The following is a 23,513-nucleotide window of genomic DNA, read 5'->3' on the forward strand; positions in this document are numbered from 1 at the left end:
CCGGGAAGAACGGGGCAGATCTGCAGAATGCGGTCACTTGATGGTGTCCGGACTGCAAGAACCATTCATCAATGTGAGATTTTTCAGGTTGCTCTGGAGGAGACCACTCGAGACCGAGCTCTTTGACCGCCCTTGAAAGGATGCAAAGCATCTCCTTGTCAGTGACGCGTGCACGCTCCTTGCTGGGGGAAGGGGTGGCAATGTCCTCCATTGACCACTCGCAGGATGCAGCAAGAGACATAACATCATCATCCCCAGCATCAGCACCGCCGAACGTGACGAGGTTGTGCACACATACTGTATCGGCATAGACGCAGTATATGGAGATTGAGGGGCTCTCGAGGCGTGTGCCGGAAATGAGGTCCACCTCAAATTCATCCTGCTTGACCTCACAGCCCCATCATGCGTCCTCCTGTGATCCCTCAGGAGTTACAGAAGAGGCAGATGGGAGGGCGTGGGAGGCTGAATCGTCCCTCATAATGAGGGTGATTGAGAGCGAAGCATTTTGAGACTCATGCCCTCACAGTGAGGGCAGTCTGTCTCCATGAGAGCTGTTTCTGTGTGGTGCCCAGACAGTGAATGCAGCTCTCATGCTGATCTGAAGGCGGGATGTGTCTCTCGCACAAGGAACACTTTAAAAAAGTACAATGGTTCTACCATGGTTGCTTGGACATGGTACCATGGTAATGGCATGTTTCTTTTTTTTTTTTTTTTTTTTAATTTGTACTTTGGAATTCTTTTTAGTGAGTATTTCTCAACTGGTTTTACTTCAGGACCCAGATTTTTCTTTGCAAGACTAGTGGTGACTCAATATCGTATACAAGTACACAAATGTCCCAAAGGCATGACTGGACTATTGTAACACCACAGTTGTATTGGGCTACTGAGCATTTCTTAAAGGAACAGTTCACCCAAAAAACAGAATTTAAGACTTTTGGGATTTCATTTCAGGCCTCCTCCTTTAAACAATGCAAGTGAATGTCCTCCATTTTTTGACAGTCCAAAATGCATATTTAGGGTGCATCAAAATATCCGTACATCTCTATAACATGCGCTCGTGAGAGGGATGATGTAAGCTTGTTGGTAAGGTCACGCGTCACGTGGAGGATGAGTCAGGAAGCGCGTCATTGTTAACAAGAGAAACCCGTTCACAAACCAAAACAATCCAAAACAATTTCAAAACAATATAAAATCAAATAAAAAATATTTTCCAAATAATAATAATAATAAAAAAAAAACAAATGTAAACAATGACGCGCTTCCTGACTCCTCCTCCACGTGACGCGTGACCTTACCAACGAGCTTACGTCATCCCTCTCATGAGCGCACGTCACAGAGATGTACCGAAGCGAACATTTGTAGTTAAAAAGTATATAAGTATTGTTTTGTTTCTCAAAATAATCAACCGTTTGCGTTCAGAAGAACTTTATTTGTCGACTGGAGTCGTGTGGATTATTTTGATGCACCCTAAATATGCATTTTGGAACGTCAAAAAATGGAGGACATTCACTTGCATTGTTTAGAGGAGGAGGCCTGAAATGAAATCCTAAAAGTCTTAAATTCTGTTTTGATGAAGAAAGAAACTCAGATACATCTTGGATGGCCTGAGGGTGAGTAAATTATCAGCAAATTTTCATTTTGGGGTGAACAATTCCTTTAAATACGTCAATGATTTATTATTTGTACAGATTTTCTTGCGTACAGTTGTCTTTTTGTGGTTGTCTTTTCAGTGTACATTTGAGGGATGTGGCAAAGCATTCAAGAAAAATAACCAGTTGAAAACCAATGAGTGTACACATACCATGTTGCTCCCTTTGTTGTATTTTATTTACCAATTCCTCATGTTAATCATATCACACTTTTTTTTAATTATTATTCTGTCCCAGTTAAATAGCAGCATTATAAAAACACACTTTCAATAGAACTAGAGCATGTCCGTTTATCTTCATTTGATGCTCTTTACATACTTAAATGGCTCTAATCCTCAAGTGCTTGTATGAAGGATGCGAGAGACGGTTTTCACAATGTGGTAAACTAAAGCGGCATGAGAAAGTACACTGGGGTATGTTCTTTGTTTGTTCTGTGGACTTTAAATGTTAGTTCACCCATAAATGAAAATGCTATCATAATTCTACTCCCCCTTCATGTAGACTGGGCTGTCAAGCCACAATAAAAGGGGTCCATATGACTCATGCACTATAATCCAAGTCTTCTGAACCCATACACTAGCTTCGTGTGACATACAGACTGAAATTTAATTTGTCCTTCACTGAAAATCTTGCCCTCTGCTCTAAAATCATATATGGTGGCATTCGAAGTGTTGCACCAATCACATTTGGTCACTAGACATGCGAAGTGTTGCACCAATCACATTTGGTCACTAGACATGCGAGAACCAATAATGTTCAATGTCACTGATGCAACAACAATGTTGAAGCTTGACAACCCTTGTTCCCATTTACTTTCATTGTATGTAAGAGAGCATCCAGGATATTCTTCAAAATTTCACCATTTATGTTCCACGAAAAAAAGTTTTATAGGTTTGGAATAAAATGCGTGTGAGTAAATTATGACATTTTCTGAAGAATTTGGGGTGAACTAATGCATTAAATTGTATACCCAACTGGCATGATGAGTATAAGTGCAGTTTTCAAGCCATTTTGAGCTAAATTACTTCATAAGTAATTGATATGTAAAGTGATTCTGAGTTAAGAGTTGTGTTATTTATGTAAGGTGGAGTTTAAGCTCCTAAATACAGATGTAAACAGGGCCCGAAACATTATGTGATTGGATCACTGAAAGTACATATGGAGGTAGTCTAAAACCCATGTCCACCTTGCATTTTAATTGTAAACGCTAATCCGTCCTGGTGCATCCTGGACAGCAGAAAGAAAGCACTTAATATCTTATGCATCAACTTTGCAGGCTATTCTTGCACTGCTGCGGGGTGCTCATTTGTGGGGAAGAACTGGACAGAGATGACAAAGCATAAAAAAGTACAAATAGGTAAGCCTGTTTTATTTTATTTTTGTCAGAATGTAACTAGATTGACTACAGAGTAGCATATGACTTTCGCTATGCCTGTGTTGGCCATTCTGTTGGTCTGTCTGTCTGCATACTAATATACTACTCTAACTGCAGTATATGTTGCATTTATACTGTGAACAGTGACTGCTAAAAAGTTTTAACACAAAATTTAATGAAAAAAAAAAGTACGCAGCGTAGCATTGTTTGAAACGTATATTGTGAAATAATGCCTGCCCTACAGTGTCACTTACTATTAAAAAATATATAACTAAAATTACTATTGGGTGTAGTGTGTGGGTCTGAGGGTCTTTGTTTGTGTATTCAGTCATGGTACAGTGTGATCAGTGTAAAAAGACATTCAGGGATAGCTGGTTCCTGTGACAGCAATCAACGTGTGCACTCGGAAGAGTATGTGGTGTTTCACTGCCCCAGAGGTGGATGCACCTGCTCCTACACCACTGCATTTAACCTGCAAAGCCACATCCTGTCCTTCCCCGAAGAACAATGCTGCTTCACCTGTTCTCACCCTTGCTGTGGCAAATCTTTGCAATGAAGGTAACTATGCTTACCCATCAACAACGTTTTGATAATCACCTTTTAAGGTGCTCATTACTCAACTATCCTTTACTTTAAATAATTACTTAGGAGTAGTGGATAATTTGGGTATTCAGCTGGAGTTATATTGTTTAGGTACTACAGCAGAATAAAGGCATTTCCCAATTAAAAATGCGTATTTTAATCAACATAAGAACCTAATGTTATTCTAAAAATATTCTACATTTTTGATGAAATATGTGACTCTTCTTCCCTCAGCAAAGCTTACAGCTTCATTGTGTGGTTCATGACCCTGAAAAGAAGAAACAGGTAATTACAGTAGTTGTTATTGATGTTGAAACTGACATTCTGCTATAGAGCACAACAGTAACCTCCCACATTTTCAGCTGTCTTGTGTTCCGGTAGTATTTTTGCCATTCATTTCTTTCATAGGGATTTCATAAAATCCTTCATAAAAGAGTTCTAAGCCATTAACCACACCAACCAGCTCCATGGTAAATCGCAAAATTTTAAACCTTAATTTGAAGCAATAAAGTATTTGGAAATCGAACAAAAAGACAACAGTACAAGACGGTGTACTGAATGTCTATAATGAGGAAAAGAACCACAATACAATGAAGCATTGCAAATTACACAATCGTATAAAAAACTGTGGAAAAATATCAAACTATTGATTTAAAGTTGATCATAAGTATAGAAACAATAAATTTTAATATTCAGATATTTGTAAATAAAAAAGTAGTTTGAAAGTATAGAGAGACCGACTCGACTGCATCATTGACAGTTCGTCATGGAAGTGGGCAGTTGCTTCAGAGCTTGCTGGTGTGTTTTTTTTTGTCAGTGATTCTCTGATTGATGGATCTCTGCTGGATTATGGGTTGTGTAGCTTTTCATGAGGAATTCCACTATTAAATTTAAAAAAAAAAAATGAAGTTGAAATAATGTGGACTGATGGCTTCAACAGAGGCATATACCATCAATTAGAAACCTCTGATAATATATTAATGGTAATTCTGTCTTTTAAAGGTTTTTAAGTTATATGCTCACTCATTCACTCATTTATTATTTCCTATATAGTGAATGTCAGTAGTTAACTACATTACATACACTGTATATCAACAAGAAGTGAGTGAAATGAGTGAGTGAGTGAATTCGTGGGACACTGACGTATACAGCGAGCGTCCTAGAGATTCCTGGAGCTGTCGCAGAAACAACTTTGTCACATTTGTACTTTTATCTTGCATGTACCTTACTTTAGACAATCATCATCATAATAATAATAACAATAGATATTCTTAGAAAATGGTATATATACAATAAATCTTCATTCTCTTTGTCATGTTTAATACACTGTATATTTTCATCATGACTAATATAATAATAAAAAATAAAAAAACTGCCAATAATAAACATATTTGAATAAGCGTATATTATAGTCCCATGAAGGCATGCCACCCTCATGGGTCTATAATACAGTATAAAACATGGTGCCCCTCATGCGACTATAATACAGTATAAAGTTATCAATAACATACATTGATTAGACGAATACACTACCTTAATGTGACAACACAATATTTGAATCATCCTCCACATTATCATTTTCACTGTGAGCAGTCTTCTGAGTTAACAATATCACCTCAGTGAACTGGTGAAGAAAGAGATTAACTTGGCATTAATGGCTAAATAAAAAATAACCATCTATATAATTCCATCTGTATAAATGAATCAAATTGTAAAATGTATCTGTATGATTTTGTCTTGCTATATCTTAATGTTTTAAAGGAGACCTATTATGCCCCTTTTTACAAGAATATAAGTCTCAGGTGTCCCCAGAATGTGTCTGTGAAGTTTCAGCTCAAAATACCCCACGGATCATTTATTATACCATGTTGTAAATGCCTCTTTTTGGGTGGAATCAAAAACACGCTGTTTTCGTGTGTGTCTCTTTAAATGCAAATGAGCTGCTGCTCCCCGCCCCCTTTCCGGAACAGGGCTGTGCCTTTACAGCTCGTGCTTCGGATACTATAGCAACAGCAAATCAGAACCAATATGACTGACACCGTAAATACCGGAGTGTTTTTCAGCCATTTAGCAACGATGGATGAGCAACACAAAAATGGAGCTGAGACATTATTCTTCTCAATGTAGTTGCTCCAGCGCGGAAAAAAAATGGCGGACTGTGTGTCGATCACTCGGGAGGATCTATGATAATAGGGTGGAGTCCGTCACCAGTCGTGGGCGTGGCCTGCTCTAAAGTGACGTCACTTTAGAGCGGATACCAAAACCAGTCATTTTGAGACACTGTTTTTGATTAATAGAAATATAAGAAAGAGGAGTGGGTGGACTTTTACTTTTTTTGGACTTTTTAATTTTTACTTTGTCAAAAAAGTAAAACACTACAGTCAGCGTGAAATAAAAAGATTGCAGGAGACTGGCGTCTCGCGCTTTCTCTGCCAGCTTGTCAGTCCTCCACGCGGTGGATTATGGACAATATAGTGTCGGCGAGTGTACACTTGAAATAAGTATGCATTGTGGGTAAGAATGAGTGATGGGAACAGGGCCGTTTCTGAGCTTATGTGGATCCAGGCCCACCCATGAAAGGTCTCGACCTTGCTTTGCGGGGTGCCGTGGTGGCCCCAAGCGGTTGCTTATACCGCTTGCAGCTACAAACGGCCCTGGTAGGGAACAAATTGTTCTCTCAGAATTCGGACACTACTACAAAATGTCCGACACCCAAAATACTGCACTATAAAGTGGATAGGGGGCCATTTCAGACACAGCTATTGTTAAAAATGAAGTGTTTACTTCTGGAACCCGACTGTTGAGCTCTATTGACTTGTAGTAATAACTGATGGGCAAGCCCAGAACTGCACAGATTTCTGCAGAATTAGAACCCCAGTTGGTCACAAAGTTCTACACACAGTTCTGTGACAACAAAAATGTAGCAAAAAGCCTTCAAATTCAATCTGGGCTTGCTAATGAGTTGATGAAATGCTTAAAGAATAGGTGTTCAAGATGTTTTTTAATTGAAATCAATTATCTGCCCTTTTTGTCTCATTCCGAAGAAGCCTCAATGAAAACGCTCTCTGGCATCCTGTCCAAGTGGCCACAAACCAAAAAAGAAACATCCAACAAAATCAGAAGAATCAGAAGAACCCTCAATTAATTAGTCATTTAGATACTTTCAAACCCTAAAGTCTTGCTATCCAAAAACTAGACTTCCCAGAATCTATTAGCTCAAATTCTGATATGAAGCCCACTAAATCTAAAAGTGTTATCAGCCAATCAAAATCCATCTGTTCTGAGCTAAATGTTTCTGCAAGTCCGGCGGTCCAACTTTTAGAATCTCTCTTGTCATAGAGTCCAATGTTCAGCAATTACTGTATATTCTAGTGGATCTTAAAGCCTAACACATATCCTACCTACTGGATACAATATTTAAGAAACATTTTTGGAGATTAAAAGGCTCACTGAAATGTAAGCATGCACTTACAAACAAAATATACTTTTGCAAGTTTTATTAGAATATAATTTTATTGTTGTTTTGAGTCTGTTGGTTTCTCTGTAGATGAGGAAGAACGAGGCGATGGTGTAACAGAGTTTGGCTCTGAAGTCTTGTTCAAAGTCTACTACCTTTTGTTGCAATTACTTGGCAGAAGCAAGACGAAGAACACACATGGCAGCATGACCCCCACGAACCACACTGGGTTTTGATATAAAGCCAACAGGCACTGATATCCTCTCCACCATCTGTGATACAACTTTGTCCTGTTGTTTGTTTGTTTCTTTCATTTTTTACACCATGCCAGCATCTATGGCTATATTCATGGCAGGAACCCGGTTTCTTTGTCCTGTTGAGAAATAAAATCAGTGACTGCAGCAACCAGTGGTGAAAGGGTTGTTGATGGCACAGATTTTAAGATTCTAGAACTGTCACTGATTGTTTTGTGTACCTAGAATCAAAATCCAAAACCTTAATAAAAAACTGTTTTTTACTTGGCACCTAATTTCTGCAATGACTTTTTGAGCTGTTCAATTATTGCACTTTGACCATTGCAGAACCTGTTTATCAGCACTATGGCATTGTGGATAGTTTGTCATTGTGTTGTTGTATTCTCCTGAATTCATCTTGGTGCCAGCAAACTTTTTTGGTATTGTCAAAGCAGCACTGCACTGTTCACTAATGGGCAAGTTCATTAAATAGCACATATTACTGTAATTATTTTATTGGTTTTAAAATAGCATTGTTTATTCCTTTATCTTTACAATGTGAAAAACTTTTATAATACTTATCTTATATGTGAACATGTTTCAATTTCTAGTAATGAAGCACTGTTTGCACACCACAGTTTCAACTTTCAAGGAATGTTCTGGGTTCAGTACAAGTACAGCTGTTTTAAAAGTATGGCCACAATGCTCAAACATTACACATGTGTGATTACAATTGCTTATAAACCTTTTCTTTGCAAAGTCACCTTGTATATTTTAATTATTAGCTCCTGTCATGATCATGTAAAGCTGATACGATACCAGAAAGGGACTGTTTACATAAAGTGAAATCCACCAACAAGAAATATTTTGGTAGTCCTACCTCAAAAGGATGATTTAGGCAACTTTACAGCAAATTACACATTTCTGTACAGAAGAATTAATACAAGTAAAACACAAGCTGCACATTTATGCTTTTAAACATTAAACTGAATAAAAAATATTTGGTAAAGGACAGCATGCCACAGATGCTGTCAATAGAGCTTTACGTGTTTTGGACCATGAACATTCCTTTAAGTCGAGCAGTTTAACTTGGTTTAAGTTGTTCACCAACAACATAAACATTAACTAGTGATTACATGGGATGTGTATTTGAACCATGCACTTTGAGTTACCCATGAAATACAGTATATAGCAGCAGACTGTAGGAATTACATATTCTATGTCCATATCAGTGCTGTGCCTCTGTCAGTTCCGGCTCTGATAGTGAGTCTGACATGGTTCTTCTTTTCCAGCCAGCTGACGACTTGCCACAGTTTCGTGTCTAAGTCATGAAGGGAAATATCTGAAGAGAAATTGAGCTCCTTTGATTGGACAGGTCCTGCAAGTATACCCAAAAAGATAAAGAGTAGTGCACATACAGCAAGATATCATTTACCCTGAATATCCCTGGGTGAAAATGTAAATGCTTACATAATAATAAAATAAATTTCTTTAAGAAATACAATGCAGGTGACCCCCATCTTTAGATATTATACAAGGACAAAGAAAGTGGAAGCTTGTATTCAAGACATGGGTGTTTAAAGGAATAGTTCACCCAAAACTGAAAATTCTCTTTATCATTTACTCACCACTCACCCTCATGCCCCCAGATGTGTATGACTTTCTTTTTTCTGCAGCACACAAAGATTTTTAGAAGGATATCTCAGCTCTTTTGGTCCATAAAATGCAAGTGAATAATATATAGTGATACCTTATAACAGCAGCATTACATTATTATTTTTTGTCTTATATGGACTTTAATGAACTCGGTATACAAAACAACAAACTGAGCGAAGCTACTTACATTAGAGTCGTACGCAACCGACTTCAAGAACGAAGTGGATCGGTATAAGTCAGGTGAAGATTTCAAGACAAACAATCTGCGACGTAAAAAAAAAATAAAAAATCGTACCATATGAATAAACAAACCTGCAACGTGAAGTCAAAAGACTTTTCTGAAACAAATCCTGTCGCCCATAAGTGACGTCATCCTAAGGCGACGGCTCTGATACTTTCCCACTTTTATCTTTTGAAGATACAAAATATTTCTTCTTAAAATTGTTATGATATTGGAGAAATATTTAATTCCCAATGTAGGTTTTTTTTAAATCTCCCCACTGTTTATAATATTTAGAAATTAATTAAAAATGTCAGAAACCCTGCTACTAAAAAAGGCACTGAAGTTTGATTTGATGACTGTGATGACTCGTTTCCGCCTTATTTTTCAGCGTAAATCTCGCAATTTTTTACATTATACATTTTTTAAATATTGAGTGTAAATTTATAACATTATTATTTGTGTTATATTACCCTGGAATTAGTTTAAAAAAAATGAATTTTCACTGCTGCGAGGGGGTTTCTATTACAGCTGCTGAGAGAGTGACAGTAAATTTGGCGTCTTCTCCAGTCTGACGGTCTTAATCCACAGCTCTCTATTTTCTTTCCTTCCTATTCTGGAAAGTCATTCAAATGTAATTGCGGATTTTTTTCTTTTGGTCTTGGAGCAAATGTGTAAGTGAAAATAATATTTGCTGTGATCTCCCATTCACTCCCATTCACCGCTGTCGAAGTTTACCCTTCAAACGTTTACTTCCGCGTTACAAAACCTGGAGTGTGAAAAAGGTCTATTCGTCAGTGTGGTATTATGGGTGCCATTTTTGGATGTTTCTAAGTAATAATAATAATAAAAACAAAACAACAACAACAACAAAAAACTACTAAACTTTTCCTTTAAGGTGTAAATGCAAGATCATATTATTCAAGTATGGTTGAATTATTATTATTTATTTATGTAAAATAATACATATTTATTTAAATGAAGGCAAGAATTTAGCACACAAACAAAGACCTTTGAAGAGCCCCTTTGAAAAGTATAGGCTATTTTTAAAAGGATTGAGCTCGGAGAGCACGTGGGTCAGTTTCCGTGCGCTCGTCTGTGCTTAACTCGAGATGACACAATTTGACCCCGGACCACAACGCTCTTTGGTTCTCTTTGTACTGCTCTATGCTACTTTCTCAAACCTTCATTCACATTAAAAAATAAACCCACGAAAATGAAAATGCAATAACCCACAGACACTTCTTTTTATATATTTTATTCTATTTTATTCATTGATAGACAATTTCATGTTACTTTTTCCCACTGGCTCTATACCTTTTTCTACACTTAGCAATGCTCAAAAAAGCTTTTTCTTGAAGCTTTTAAAATAACGCTAAATGGAACAATATTGCCTTGGATCTCTTGGAAATGAATTGGAAAATCATGGAAATGAATCTCCTTTAAAACCCCATATATTTAAGCTCTTTTTATAGACTTACTCCTAAAAAGCAGACAAAAAAACTTTGTAAAGGCTTTCTAATATGTGTTTTACACATTGTGGGAAAGACAGCGTGGGATGACCCTGTGGCTCTAGCCTTAGCTGCATTGAAACAGTAAGTCTAGAGATTTTACAGTCAGCTGAACAGCAATAGGTTAATTTGTTTTACGCTGATGGCTACAAAGAGCCTCTAATCTTTGCTGTTCTCAATGGCTTTAACCTTCGTGTCAGAGAAGCTGCTACATTTCTAAAACTTAATTTCTCCCAGAATTCCTCTGTCACCTGCCCAACTGCAGGTGCACCAACAGTTCCCTCCCATCAGAGAGCTATGCACAGGAAGTGCAAAGAGGCTGAGGTCATAGGTCATAGCGGAGGTGGTTGTTATGTTACAAACAACATGGTCTGAGTTTCAAAGAGCATGCAGGACTAAACAGAAAAAGTACAAATGAGAAAAAGAGCCTTAATTTAAAAGAGAACAGTAGAATGAGACTATTCATTTCTTATTTTTGTGGGGGTTGGGTGACTGGACTGAATTGTGGACAACTCAAGAAAAAAGAGAAAAGGCATTTTGTTTTTTTGTTTTTTGTGAGAGTTAATATATGAGCTCTATTGATTACATTATCTTGTAAAGTTTTATTCTGAATAACAACACTTCAACAGTAATAGTGTAATTTTCTTCTTGTACTCTCAAACATGTTAAAATATTAGTAATTTTGAAAGTTGGGAGACCAATGCGCTAGGACAGAATTTAACAATGCTACCCCCCCTTTCTTTTTTTAGAGTTAAAGTGCATAATGATGAGCCTCCAGTCTATTCAGCATGCAAGACCTTAGATTAAGAAAGCCAGGAGGGCATGAACCACAAATGTTTGGAGAAAGAACTTTGTTGCAAAGGAGATGGGTGACAAAAAAAAAAAACAAAAAAAAAGTGCCGTCTGCGAGCAGCAGGTGGATAATTGTACACGCTTGACTGCGCCTAGAGAAAGATGCGCTTGCAGAAAGAGCATTCACCAATGAGACATAGGAGCTTCCTAGTTTGCTAATTAGCGTAAGGATACTGTGTCTTCTAACAGGCACCCTGTGTAGTGGCTCACCATTTAAACAAAAAGGATACAGCAGTTACACAGTATCTTCTAAATGGAGAATCTGACTACTCTAAACACTGTCTCCTTTTCAGCGTCTCTCTAATTTATTTATGGGATTATCTTTGTAGGTGTTGTGTGAAGGCGTCTTTTCATGGAACATGTCTTTGTTGGACTATAAACAGTCTTTAGAGTGACATGTCTAAAGCTAAAGAGACTTTAGCCACTGTGTGAGGCTAGGCAACAATATTTCTCTGAAAAGCTGCTTAGTTAGTAGTGCTTGCTAAGACAAGTGTCACTGTTACTATTGCTCATAGTTAGGGTTTGGGATTTGAACAGACACCTAACACAAATACATATCAGTGCTGTCCCGCAAGTTATCATTTTACTAACTTGGATCTTTAAATCTTGTTAAGCAAAATAAATCTTTATGAACGAAAGATTCAGATCCAAAGACCCAGGGAGATTAACTAATCATTTCTGTTTCCTGTAGAGCCTACGCGGCTGTCACGAGTCAAATTAATAAAAGACTTGTACCTGAAGACTCGGGAGGTGAACTAATAATTTCTGTTTCCTGAACAGAGCATATGCAGCTGTCACGTGTCAAATGAACGAAACACGACAAAATTAACAAATCACTCTCTGAGACTACTCTTTACCCAAGTCATATAAAAGATTTGTTCAAAAAGAATGAATGGTTCATGAACGACCTATCACTAATGAATAAAATCTACTAAGTACACATTAGCAACCGCATAGCAATGCCCTGGCAACCACCCACAACACCCTAGTATCCACAGTTTTCCTGACCAACCACTGGGCAGCTCCTTGATGATTCTGATTGCCGCTGGACTGTTTTCTGGTTCCGGTTTCCATAAGAAGCAATGTAATAACTACCGAACGAGTGATCCAGACAGCAACCATTTTAAGTGTTATTTGGAGTACAAATTAGTTCAGGCTCAACCTGTGCAGTTGTTGGCTGTAGTAAAGTAAGTAAAGTAGTTGATATCAATGTAACTAACCCCGGGCCATTGCTTCATGCCATCTACCCACGATGGTTTAGGCACTGTCAAAAGACATCATCTGTAAAGTATCGCCACGAGCCACATGTTTATTTGGCAATTTTTTTACATTTAACACGATAAACATCACATTACTTGCTAAAAGCTTACACTGATGCGAGTGAAAACACTGGAAACCGGAAAACTAAAACAGGCATCCGTTATGAATCGTGGAACACTTCCACGTTCAGGAAAATGGTGGATAATGGTGGCCAACCGCATTTGTGGCAGAATGTTGATTACCACAAAAAATTATTTTGACTTATCCCTCATTCATTTATTTAATTAAATCGCAGTTAGTAAGGCACTTACATTAAAAGTAACCACATTATGCCACAAAAGCTGTAGGTAGAACTTAAAGGGATAGTTCACCCAAAAATGAAATTTTTCTCATCATTTACTCACCCACATGCTATCCCAGATTTTCTTTTTTCTGCTGAACACAAACTTCTTTTTTAGAAGAATAACTCAGCTTTGTTGGTTCATACAATGCAAGTGAATGGTGACCAGAACTTTGAAGGTCCAACAAGCATATAAAGGCAGCATAAAAGTAATCCAAACGACTCCAGTGTTTAAATCCATATCTTCAGAAGTGATATGACAGGTGTGGGTGACAAACAGATCAATAATTAAGTCCCTTTTTACTATAAATTCTCCTCCCTGCCCAGTAGGTGGTTATTTGCACAAAGAATGCAAATCGCCAAAAACAAATGAAGAATGTGAAAGTGAAAGTGGAGATTTATTGTAAAAAAGAACTCAAATGTTAATCTGTTTCTTACCCATGTCATAGCGCTTCAGAAGCAGCCTGATCTTATTAAATGTATGTGACCATGGCAGCATTTTGCTTAACAAAAATTGCTTCATTACACGTTTGGCTGCAGTTTCCCATTGAAATGTCCAGTGGAGGGTGCAAAAAGCTAGTGAATTGATGTTGTAATCAGACAAGGTTTTTAAGGTGAATTTTAGATGGAGGATTTAATGAGAAAAACGCACTTCCCTAACCTAAACCTTTAGCCTAAACCTGACCAATAGTGTCCTAAAAGATAAATGAGAGGAGAACAAAATAGACATGCTTACCCTAAACCAACACCTAACTGATAGTGTACTTGTCACAAATTTGACATAAAAAACACATTTTCTGATTCAACCAAGACATTTTGTGTCGCTTTTATGACACTTTGTCTCACGTGTCAGCTTTCGTGCTTGACTGGTCCAGCACTCTTTCAGGTGAGCTACCGCACAAGTTAATCACATTTGAATAAGTTTATAAATGTAAGTGTGTCTGTCATAGGAACATTAAAATGTATAGTTTTGTAAATGATGTCTAGGATTAAAAGTGCTTCGATATCATAACATGGCACTGTGTGAGTAACAGAGCGGAAAAATGAGTGTTTTAAAGACATAATCAGCTGTTGTACTTGCGATTTGGTGAAAGTGAATAAACTGCAAAGTTGTTGTAGCGATAATTTCACCAAGAAGCTGTGGTGAAACATAGAACGTGACACGTTATACTCAATATGCAAAAATGTTGTTATAGTAATGTTTATTCCATGAGACCAGGTTGGAAGACATGGATTTAACTGCTGGAGTCATATGGATTACTTTTATGCTACCTTTACCTGCTTTTTGGACCTTCAAAGTTCTGGCTGCAGTTCACTTGCATTGTATGGACCTACAGAGCAGAGATATTTTTCTAAAAATCTTCATTTTTGTTCAGTAAAAGAAAGAAGTCATACGCATCTTGGATGGCATGAGGGTGAGTAAATGATAAGAGAATTTCCATTTTTGGGTGAACTATCCCTTTAACTTGCATTGAAACAACAACACGAATTTCTTAGTATTTGGTACAGTACGTCAAGTCAAGTCATTTGTATATGTATTTGTAAAGAACTTTTCACAATACACATTGTTTCAAAGCCACTTTACAGAAAATCATGTCATAATGTCTTAAAGCACCCTGTGAACAACTTTATAGAAATCATGCATTAATGTCTTTTAAGCCCCCAGTGAACAAGCCAAAGGTAAATGTGGCAAGGGAAATCTCCATCAGATGTTATGCCAATTTTATTTAGATATATAGTATGTGTAATACAAGTCAATGTTTTCACTGAATATATTAAATGATCCAATTTTACAATATGTTAGCTAACTAATTGGCCTCCCGGACCCCAGTTTGAAAATCCCTTGTCTAAACCAGGGGTTTTCAAACTGGGGTCTGGGAGGCCACAGAGGTTGCCACACTATTTGACTATTTGAATTTTCATGACTTTCCATGACCTTTCAAGTCATTTTTGGTTACAGGATAAAAAATTTTTATATTGATGCATACTGATTTGCTAATGAATCGTTTCAACCAATTTGTTGATTGATTTGATGATTCTTTGAAAAGAACCGACCCAAAAGAACCATTTGCTTACAACTGCTTTACAACTTTGCATGTTGTAAATTATTTAATTTAACAAAATATTCTCTTCATAATATCATGCTTACCATTTTTCTCACACAGTATAAATGGGTCTTTTTATACATGAAAGTATTTTTCAAAGGGGGTCCCTTGCAAGTGGATCATAATATTTGGGGTCCATGGCATTAAAAAGTTTGATAACCCCTGAGTTAGACAATGTTTAAAACTGAAAGGGTAATGATTAAACTTTAAAGATATTGAGAAGGAGTCTTTGAGGTCGATCAAAATTGACTGAAGGGGAATCTGACATTTGTATAAATGGGTTAACATGGTTACAATGTCACAAATGCGTATATGGTAAGCGACATCATTTTACATCATAACGTTTCTTTGTTTTAACCTTTTCAAAAACGTTTGCAGTTTTAATTAGATTTTGAATCCCAGATTTTCAAAGTGATCTCAGACTTTAAGACCCCACTGTAAATACTGCTTCATTTAAATAAAAAGTAATAAAGAAATAAATAAAGAAATAATAACTTATTGGTATTAATCTGACTAAGTCATTTGTCAAGTTCAGTAGTTTGTTAAAATCATATATTTAGAATTAAGTTTGCTTTCAGTCTGGTATTAAATGGAAATCACTTAGGCTGAGTTCGGAATGTCATACTACCCATACTACGCTTACTACTTCTGCCATGTCTGTTTATTGCAGAAATTGTCAGTAGTATGCCATTCCGAACTCAGCCTTAGTTTCTCTCTCTCTACCTCCCTCTACATTTTCCTTTATGAGCTGCAACTCTTTATACTTGCTCAAGAGAAATGACACCAGTCCTTCAGTCTCTCAATCTCCTTCTGAAATTTTAAAGACAAAATTTAAAGGAACAAATCCTTCAGCTGCCCACCACCTCAGAACCCTCAATCACTGCATTGTACCTCTAACTGTTTTAATCCAAATAAAATAAAAGGTAATGTTTCATTAGCTGTTATTTATACATAATGATCCTTGTTCAGTGGGAGGGAATTATTTTTTTTGTATTAACATAATTAGCCAGCTCTCAGCAGCTATGGGGTCTGCAAGGTCTAATTGGCCCTGTGGCATGATGGGAAATAGCGCGAGGTGCCGCATTGGGCAGGTGATGATGGTGGCAAACGCGGGGCGGGTAATTACAGGATGAATTTCACTTTAATAAATGTGGGACTGTGTGTGGAGATGCAGATAGCAGGGCTTTCTACCTAATGGCTTCTGCCTCTGAAGCCACTTTAGACAGAGAATGATCTGAAAGAGTGTTTAATTAACACATGCTCTCTGATCCAGAGAGAGAGAAAACTAGAGAGAGAAACAGAATGAGAGAAAATTAATACAAAGAGGTATACGTGACAGAAAGAAACAATAAAAAGAATATTGGAGATTGTGCAAGTTAAACAATTAGTCAGACAATTAGGGTTATGCATGACAAATATGAAAATAAAAGAGAGACAAGGTAGTAGGGTTTGTTCAAATGAGAAAACTTGATCATCTAATTCTGTATGTCTATTTCTTTATCTGTTTCTGAGAAACACTTCTATTTCTGTGGCGTTCTGCTGGTCCAAAATCCTGCTTCTCACAGCTGTACATTAAACATCAAATATAAATAATTGGCTGCGCTTGTGGTGCATTGCGCAAAATTATCGCATTTACTGTGCCTGTGGACAGACCATTTTGTCGCTGGTTAGAACATGGTAGTTTAGTTACACCAAAAGCAAATACATTTTAAGGTTAAAAAAGGACTTAAATATTGATCAATTTCTCACCCACGCCTATCATATCGCTTCTGAAGACAGATTTAACCACTGGAGTTGTATGGATTACTTTTATGCTTTTTGGAACTTCAAAGTTCTGATCACCATTCACTTGCATTGTATGGACTTACAGAGCTGAAATTTTCTTCTAAAAAACTTTGTGTTCAGCAGAAGAAAGAAATTATACACATCTGGGATGGCATGTGGTTGAGTAAATGATGAGAGAATTTTCATTTTAAGGTAAATTATACCTTTAAGTTGCACTTTTGTCAGTTTGGAACATGACCACCCAATATCAAGTTGTAATAAAAGAACGAGATGGCAAAATCATAAGAAATCGCACAAGTTGCCTTGTACAAAAAACATACAACTTTTAGGCCTACTACCATAGAGAAAAATCAATGAACCAACAAACGATGCTATTACAATTTTTCCTAACTTTAACCCCTAACCCAAACCCAGACCAAACAATAAAGTCTAATCCCTCACCCAAACCTTAAACCTATACATATTTTAATAAAAAAATAATGGGATTTGGAAAGAAGGGAAACTTAAATGATTGGCTATCTAAAAGTCATACCTTTTCATACAAGCAAGTCATACCATAAGATAGTCATACATTAGCCTATCATATGATTTGCCATCTCATTATTATTATTATTATTACAAGTTGTCATGAAACTATGTTGGACATGATAGACCCAGCACCCCAATCACTTGTATGGAAATAGATATTCTTCAAAAATCCACGTTTTGTCTTCCTCGGATTAAGAAGTAGATGTTCGAGACAACATGAGGATGAGTAAATGATGGCAGAATTTAAATATATATATATATATATATATATATATATATATATATATATATATATATATATATATATATATATTTACAGTGCAAATTCACTTTTTTTTTCTTTTTTCTTTTTTTGTATCTCGAGTAGCCTTCCTCAGAAGTTGTGTTCCTAACATTATACACTATTGCTACAAAACAGTAGGCTAATGTTATTTCGAAACATTTGAAACATGTTATTTGACATTTGTTCACATTATGTGTGTTTTGAGCGTACTGTGCAGTTTTATGTGGGTGTGGTGATGATGGTTGTGTGTGCGTCTACTTTACGGTACTCGTATCTCACCGTTGGCATGTGTGTGTGTGTGTGTGTGTGTGTGTATGTGTGTGTGTGTGTGTGTGTGTGTGTGTGGAGTACTTCAGGCCGCGCGCTCGCTCTCCCCACTCAGCTCGAGCTAAAAGCCCTGGAACAGGACGGTAATTGCCCAATTAGGCCTCTCGCTCGGCGGCCCGCACCGCTCTCTCCGCGCCTCCACGCCACCGCTCGCACCGATAATTGAGCTGAAAGCAAACGAACGGCCGGCAGACAAACAAGCTACTAGAAAATAATTACTTGGAGTGTTTCTTTTCAGTAGCTATACAACGGATTTCATTATCGTGAATAGCCACTAAAGCTGCTCGAAACGCTGGTAGTTGTCATTTTCATAGAGACTTGATAATGACATTAATTTGTCTTAATGGCTGGTTCTATTGTTATAAATAGGAAAATGAGCCGAAATTGTCTTGCTGTGGCGAGGCGAAGAGGACTCCGTCGAGCTCCCGGCAGACATGAGGAGTTAAATTGGTGTGCTTGTCAAATTTCCAATAATTTGTTATATGGAACATGAGTAATGCCAGTGCCATTACGGTTCATTTTCCCTAAATTCATTACTGCCCTTGTTTCCCTTTTATGTTTCTAATGCCCAATCACATTTCTCTCTGCTTCAAGTGGTTTTACAAGGATTGGACTGACTGACAGAGAGAAAACACACACACACACACACACACACACACACACACACACACACACACACACACACACACACACACACACACACATTCTTGTACAGTTATGCGGTCATACACACACTCGTCCACAGAAATATGCATGCTAACACATAGGCAGTAGCTACTCAAAACTAGATAATCACAGTCCCAGATACTGTCAGATATGTATATCTTTGGTACACGAGGATGAGAACTGTCAAGTGTGTATTTCAGTGCTGTTAGCACTCTAATGTAACTGATTCGGGGATGCTGGAACGTTTTCCCAAAATAATTTAAAATTATTTTAGAGGAAAGGAGACTTGATGGACAATCAGTCTGGAGCTGACCGCAAGGGTCAACACTGCCATGATCTAGTGCAGTAATTGTTGTTGCTTTAATTTATCAACAGGGGGCGACGTAGTAACATTCAGCTGACACAGTACTCAGTTACAAGTATTACAGTAGGCCCCATGACTTTTTATTTTTATTTTTATCAACATCAAGATTTTAGGTTAAAAAATAAATAAATGTCCAAGGGGAAGTGCATATTTTAGGTGCTGTGACTGATTGTTTAGCATTTAATCACTTTTTTTTTTTTGCCTTCACTGGCCCTGTGGTGTGACAAATGTATTGCTGAAAGTACAAATAATCCATATAGTCTCTCAACGAATAAACAATGCATTTATAATAAAGTTATAAAATTGGTTAAAATAGTGTCATCTATTTATTAAATTCCCAAAAGTACTTTGTCAACTACATTAATAAAAACATAAGAATAACTGATTGTTTGACTTAAAAATATAACCATTATATGCAATGTAAAAAATAGTTCATAATTATGTTATAAAAACCTATTTGTTCCCAAGCCGTTTAGCTTGTCACAATTATTTCAGAAATTGTACTTAATTTTATGAGTTTCAACTTGATTTCATTGTGGTTAAATAAAGTGCAACAAACTCAACATTGTTGTAACTTTGGCACTACTGTGATTGCATCTGCTGAGTTAAAGTTTATGTGAATGAGCGACATCCATTTCAGAAACGTCTCTTAAAGTTGGAGAGTCTGTTTTGATATATATGCATTACATTGCTTTAAAAATGTATGGGCTTTTCATACAAGAATAATTTTAGTACATTCTCTTAAAGTACACAGAAATAAATACAGTTTGTTGGATTTCATTAATCACAAATATGCTGATGCTACACAATATTGTTTTAAAATAAACTAGTGAAATTAAAGTCACTAGTAACATATCGGATAAAAATTCCACATTAATCTCCCACCCACCTTTCTCTTTATTTATTTTATTTGAATGCATGTTAGAACTGTTGTTTTAGTAAGCACAATATGAATAAAAACATAAGTGCTTAATTAGTCTAATTAACCAGCCATTGATTCTTAATTATATAGTTAATTCTGTATTCAATATGTGCTGTTGGTTATTAGTGGACAAGACCCGAAACGAGTCACAATGCAAGGCTAACCCTGAGAGCAGAAACATTTTGGCAAGTGGTTGTTTATTGTATGTTGTTGTAATGAGCCCAGTTAGTTTAAATGATGTGGTCAAGTTACAGTAGAGTGTCCCTGACTGTTAAAGCATGTCACATTTTACTATTAGCTTACATTTCAATTTAGAATAAATTATGTGGGAAAATGTGTAGAAGTTTGGAAATGCTTGACTGAATTTATGTTCTTTATGATCATAAAAACCTTTGGATATAAGACAGATGAAAAAATGCTTGAAATTAGTTTTTGAATAAACAAATATAAAACAAAATTTGGGGGGGAACATGGGAACTTCTTCATTTAAAATGCCAGGTGGCACCTCATGAAGCTGATTGAGAGAATGGACCTTATGACGGAAAAATAAAAAAAATTCAGTAGACAAAAAACTGCAGAAAACATGAGTTTGGAAAATTAGATGCAAGGAGGTTTATACAGCTTTATACATTCCATTTAATAGACTGTAAATCTATCCCTCACAGCCTAATTTTAATTCCTGTCAAAAATCAAATATGCCGTTTCTGTGAAATGAATAAGGTCTATTCTCAGAATTTGCTGAGCTGTAATCTAGGCAAAGGGAATAATTACATATAACTACAATCTAGGATAATTTTGATTTGTTAAACTTTTTTTTTTTTATATTTTTTTTATTTTTTTTTTGTCATTACATAATTCCCATACTTCCATTTGTGTTATTTCACAAGTGTTATTGACTCTACTGTTATTCTAAAATGTGCAAAATAGTACTAGTAAACAATGAGTAGGTACACCTTTTAACTGGTAGTGTATATGTAGTATAAGTCCTGAAAGTTGTCCAACCCTGTATTTGCAAAGCTAATACTTAAGTTTTCCAGATGTACACTCACTGAGCACTTTATTAGGAACACTATGGTCCTAATAAAGTTCCCGACATGGTCTTCTGCTGTTGTAGCCCATCTGCCTCAAGGTTCGACGTGTTATGCATTCTGAGAAGCTATTTTGCTTACTACAATTGTGCAGAGGGGTTATCTGAGTTACTGTAGCATTTCTGTCAGCTCAAACCAGTCTGGCCATTCTCCGTTAACCTCTCTCATCAACAAGGCGTTTCCATCTGCAGAACTGCCGCTCACTGGATGTTTTTAGTTTTTGGCACCATTCTGAGTAAATTCTAGAGACTGTTGTGCGTGAAAATCACAGGAGATCAGCAGTTACAGAAATACTCAAACCAGCCCGTCTGGCACCAACAATTATGCCATGGTCGAAATCACTGAGATATTTTTTCCCCCCCATTCTGATGGTTGATGTGAACATAAACTGAAGCTCCTGACCCTTATCTGCTTGATTTTATGCACTGCACTGCTGCCACATGATTGTCTGATTCGATGATTGCATGAATAGGTAGGTGTACAGGTGTTCCTAATAAAGTGCTCAGTGAGTGTATATATGATATTGCATATGAAAATTATAAATACTTTATTGTATTAATATTGTGCACATAATAATTTGTGGGTTTGCTAACAGCTGACATTCTGCCATAATGCCTGTTACTTATTTATAATATGGATGATTATGATTATAATTAAAATACTAATTATTATATTAGTGAATATATATATATATATATATACAGGTGCATCTCAATAAATTAGAATGTCGTGGAAAAGTTCATTTATTTCAGTAATTCAACTCAAATTGTGAAACTCGTGTAATAAATAAATTCAATGCACACAGACTGAAGTAGTTTAAGTCTTTGGTTCTTTTAATTGTGATGATTTTGGCTCACATTTAACAAAAACCCACCAATTCACTATCTCAGAAAATTAGAATATGGTGACATGCCAATCAGCTAATCAACTCAAAACACCTGCAAAGGTTTCCTGAGCCTTCAAAATGGTCTCTCAGTTTGGTTCACTAGGCTACACAATCATGGGGAAGACTGCTGATCTGACAGTTGTCCAGAAGACAATCATTGACACCCTTCACAAGGAGGGTAAGCCACAAACATTCATTGCCAAAGAAGCTGGCTGTTCACAGAGTGCTGTATCCAAGCATGTTAACAGAAAGTTGAGTTGAAGGAAAAAGTGTGGAAGAAAAAGATGCACAACCAACCGAGAGAACCGCAGCCTTATGAGGATTGTCAAGCAAAATCGATTCAAGAATTTGGGTGAACTTCACAAGGAATGGACTGAGGCTGGGGTCAAGGCATTAAGAGCCACCACACACAGACGTGTCAAAGAATTTGGCTACAGTTGTCGTATTCCTCTTGTTAAGCCACTCCTGAACCACAGACAACGTCAGAGGCGTCTTACCTGGGCTAAGGAGAAGAAGAACTGGACTGTTGCCCAGTGGCCCAAAGTCCTCTTTTCAGATGAGAGCAAGTTTTGTATTTCATTTGGAAACCAAGGTCCTAGAGTCTGGAGGAAGGGTGGAGAAACTCATAGCCCAAGTTGCTTGAAGTCCAGTGTTAAGTTTCCACAGTAGGTGATGATTTGGGGTGCAATGTCATCTGCTGGTGTTGGTCCATTGTGTTTTTTGAAAACCAAAGTCACTGCACCCGTTTACCAAGAAATTTTGGAGCACTTCATGCTTCCTTCTGCTGACCAGCTTTTTAAAGATGCTGATTTCATTTTCCAGCACTATTTGGCACCTGCCCACACTGCCAAAAGCACCAAAAATTTGGTTAAATGACCATGGTGTTGGTGTGCTTGACTGGCCAGCAAACTCACCAGACCTGAACCCCATAGAGAATCTGAGGAAAGTGAGAAGGAAAATGAGAAACAGGAGACCAAAAAATGCAGATGAGCTGAAGGCCACTGTCAAAGAAACCTGGGCTTCCATACCACCTCGGCAGTGCCACAAACTGATCACCTCCATGCCACGCCGAATTGAGGCAGTAATTAAAGCAAAAGGAGCCCCTACCAAGTATTGAGTACATATACAGTAAATGAACATACTTTCCAGAAGGCCAACAATTCACTAAAAATGTTTTTTTTTTATTGGTCTTATGACGTATTCTAATTTTTTGAGATAGTGAATTGGTGGGTTTTTGTTAAATGTGAGCCAAAATCATCACAATTAAAAGAACCAAAGACTTAAACTACTTCAGTCTGTGTGCACTGAATTTATTTAATACACGAGTTTCACAATTTGAGTTGAATTACTGAAATAAATGAACTTTTCCACGACATTCTAATTTATTGAGATGCACCTGTATATACACACACACACTGATGAGC

At 36.9% G+C, this 23,513-nt stretch overlaps 1 pseudogene; it reads left to right on the forward strand.

Moving 5' to 3' along the window:
- Positions 1-356: 356 nt before the first annotated feature.
- Positions 357-6,755, forward strand: LOC127420858 (transcription factor IIIA-like; annotated as a pseudogene).
- The last annotated feature ends 16,758 nt before the right edge of the window (positions 6,756-23,513 follow it).

This window comes from Myxocyprinus asiaticus, chromosome 3 (genome assembly GCF_019703515.2).
Source record: "Myxocyprinus asiaticus isolate MX2 ecotype Aquarium Trade chromosome 3, UBuf_Myxa_2, whole genome shotgun sequence".
Lineage (NCBI taxonomy): Eukaryota > Metazoa > Chordata > Actinopteri > Cypriniformes > Catostomidae > Myxocyprinus > Myxocyprinus asiaticus.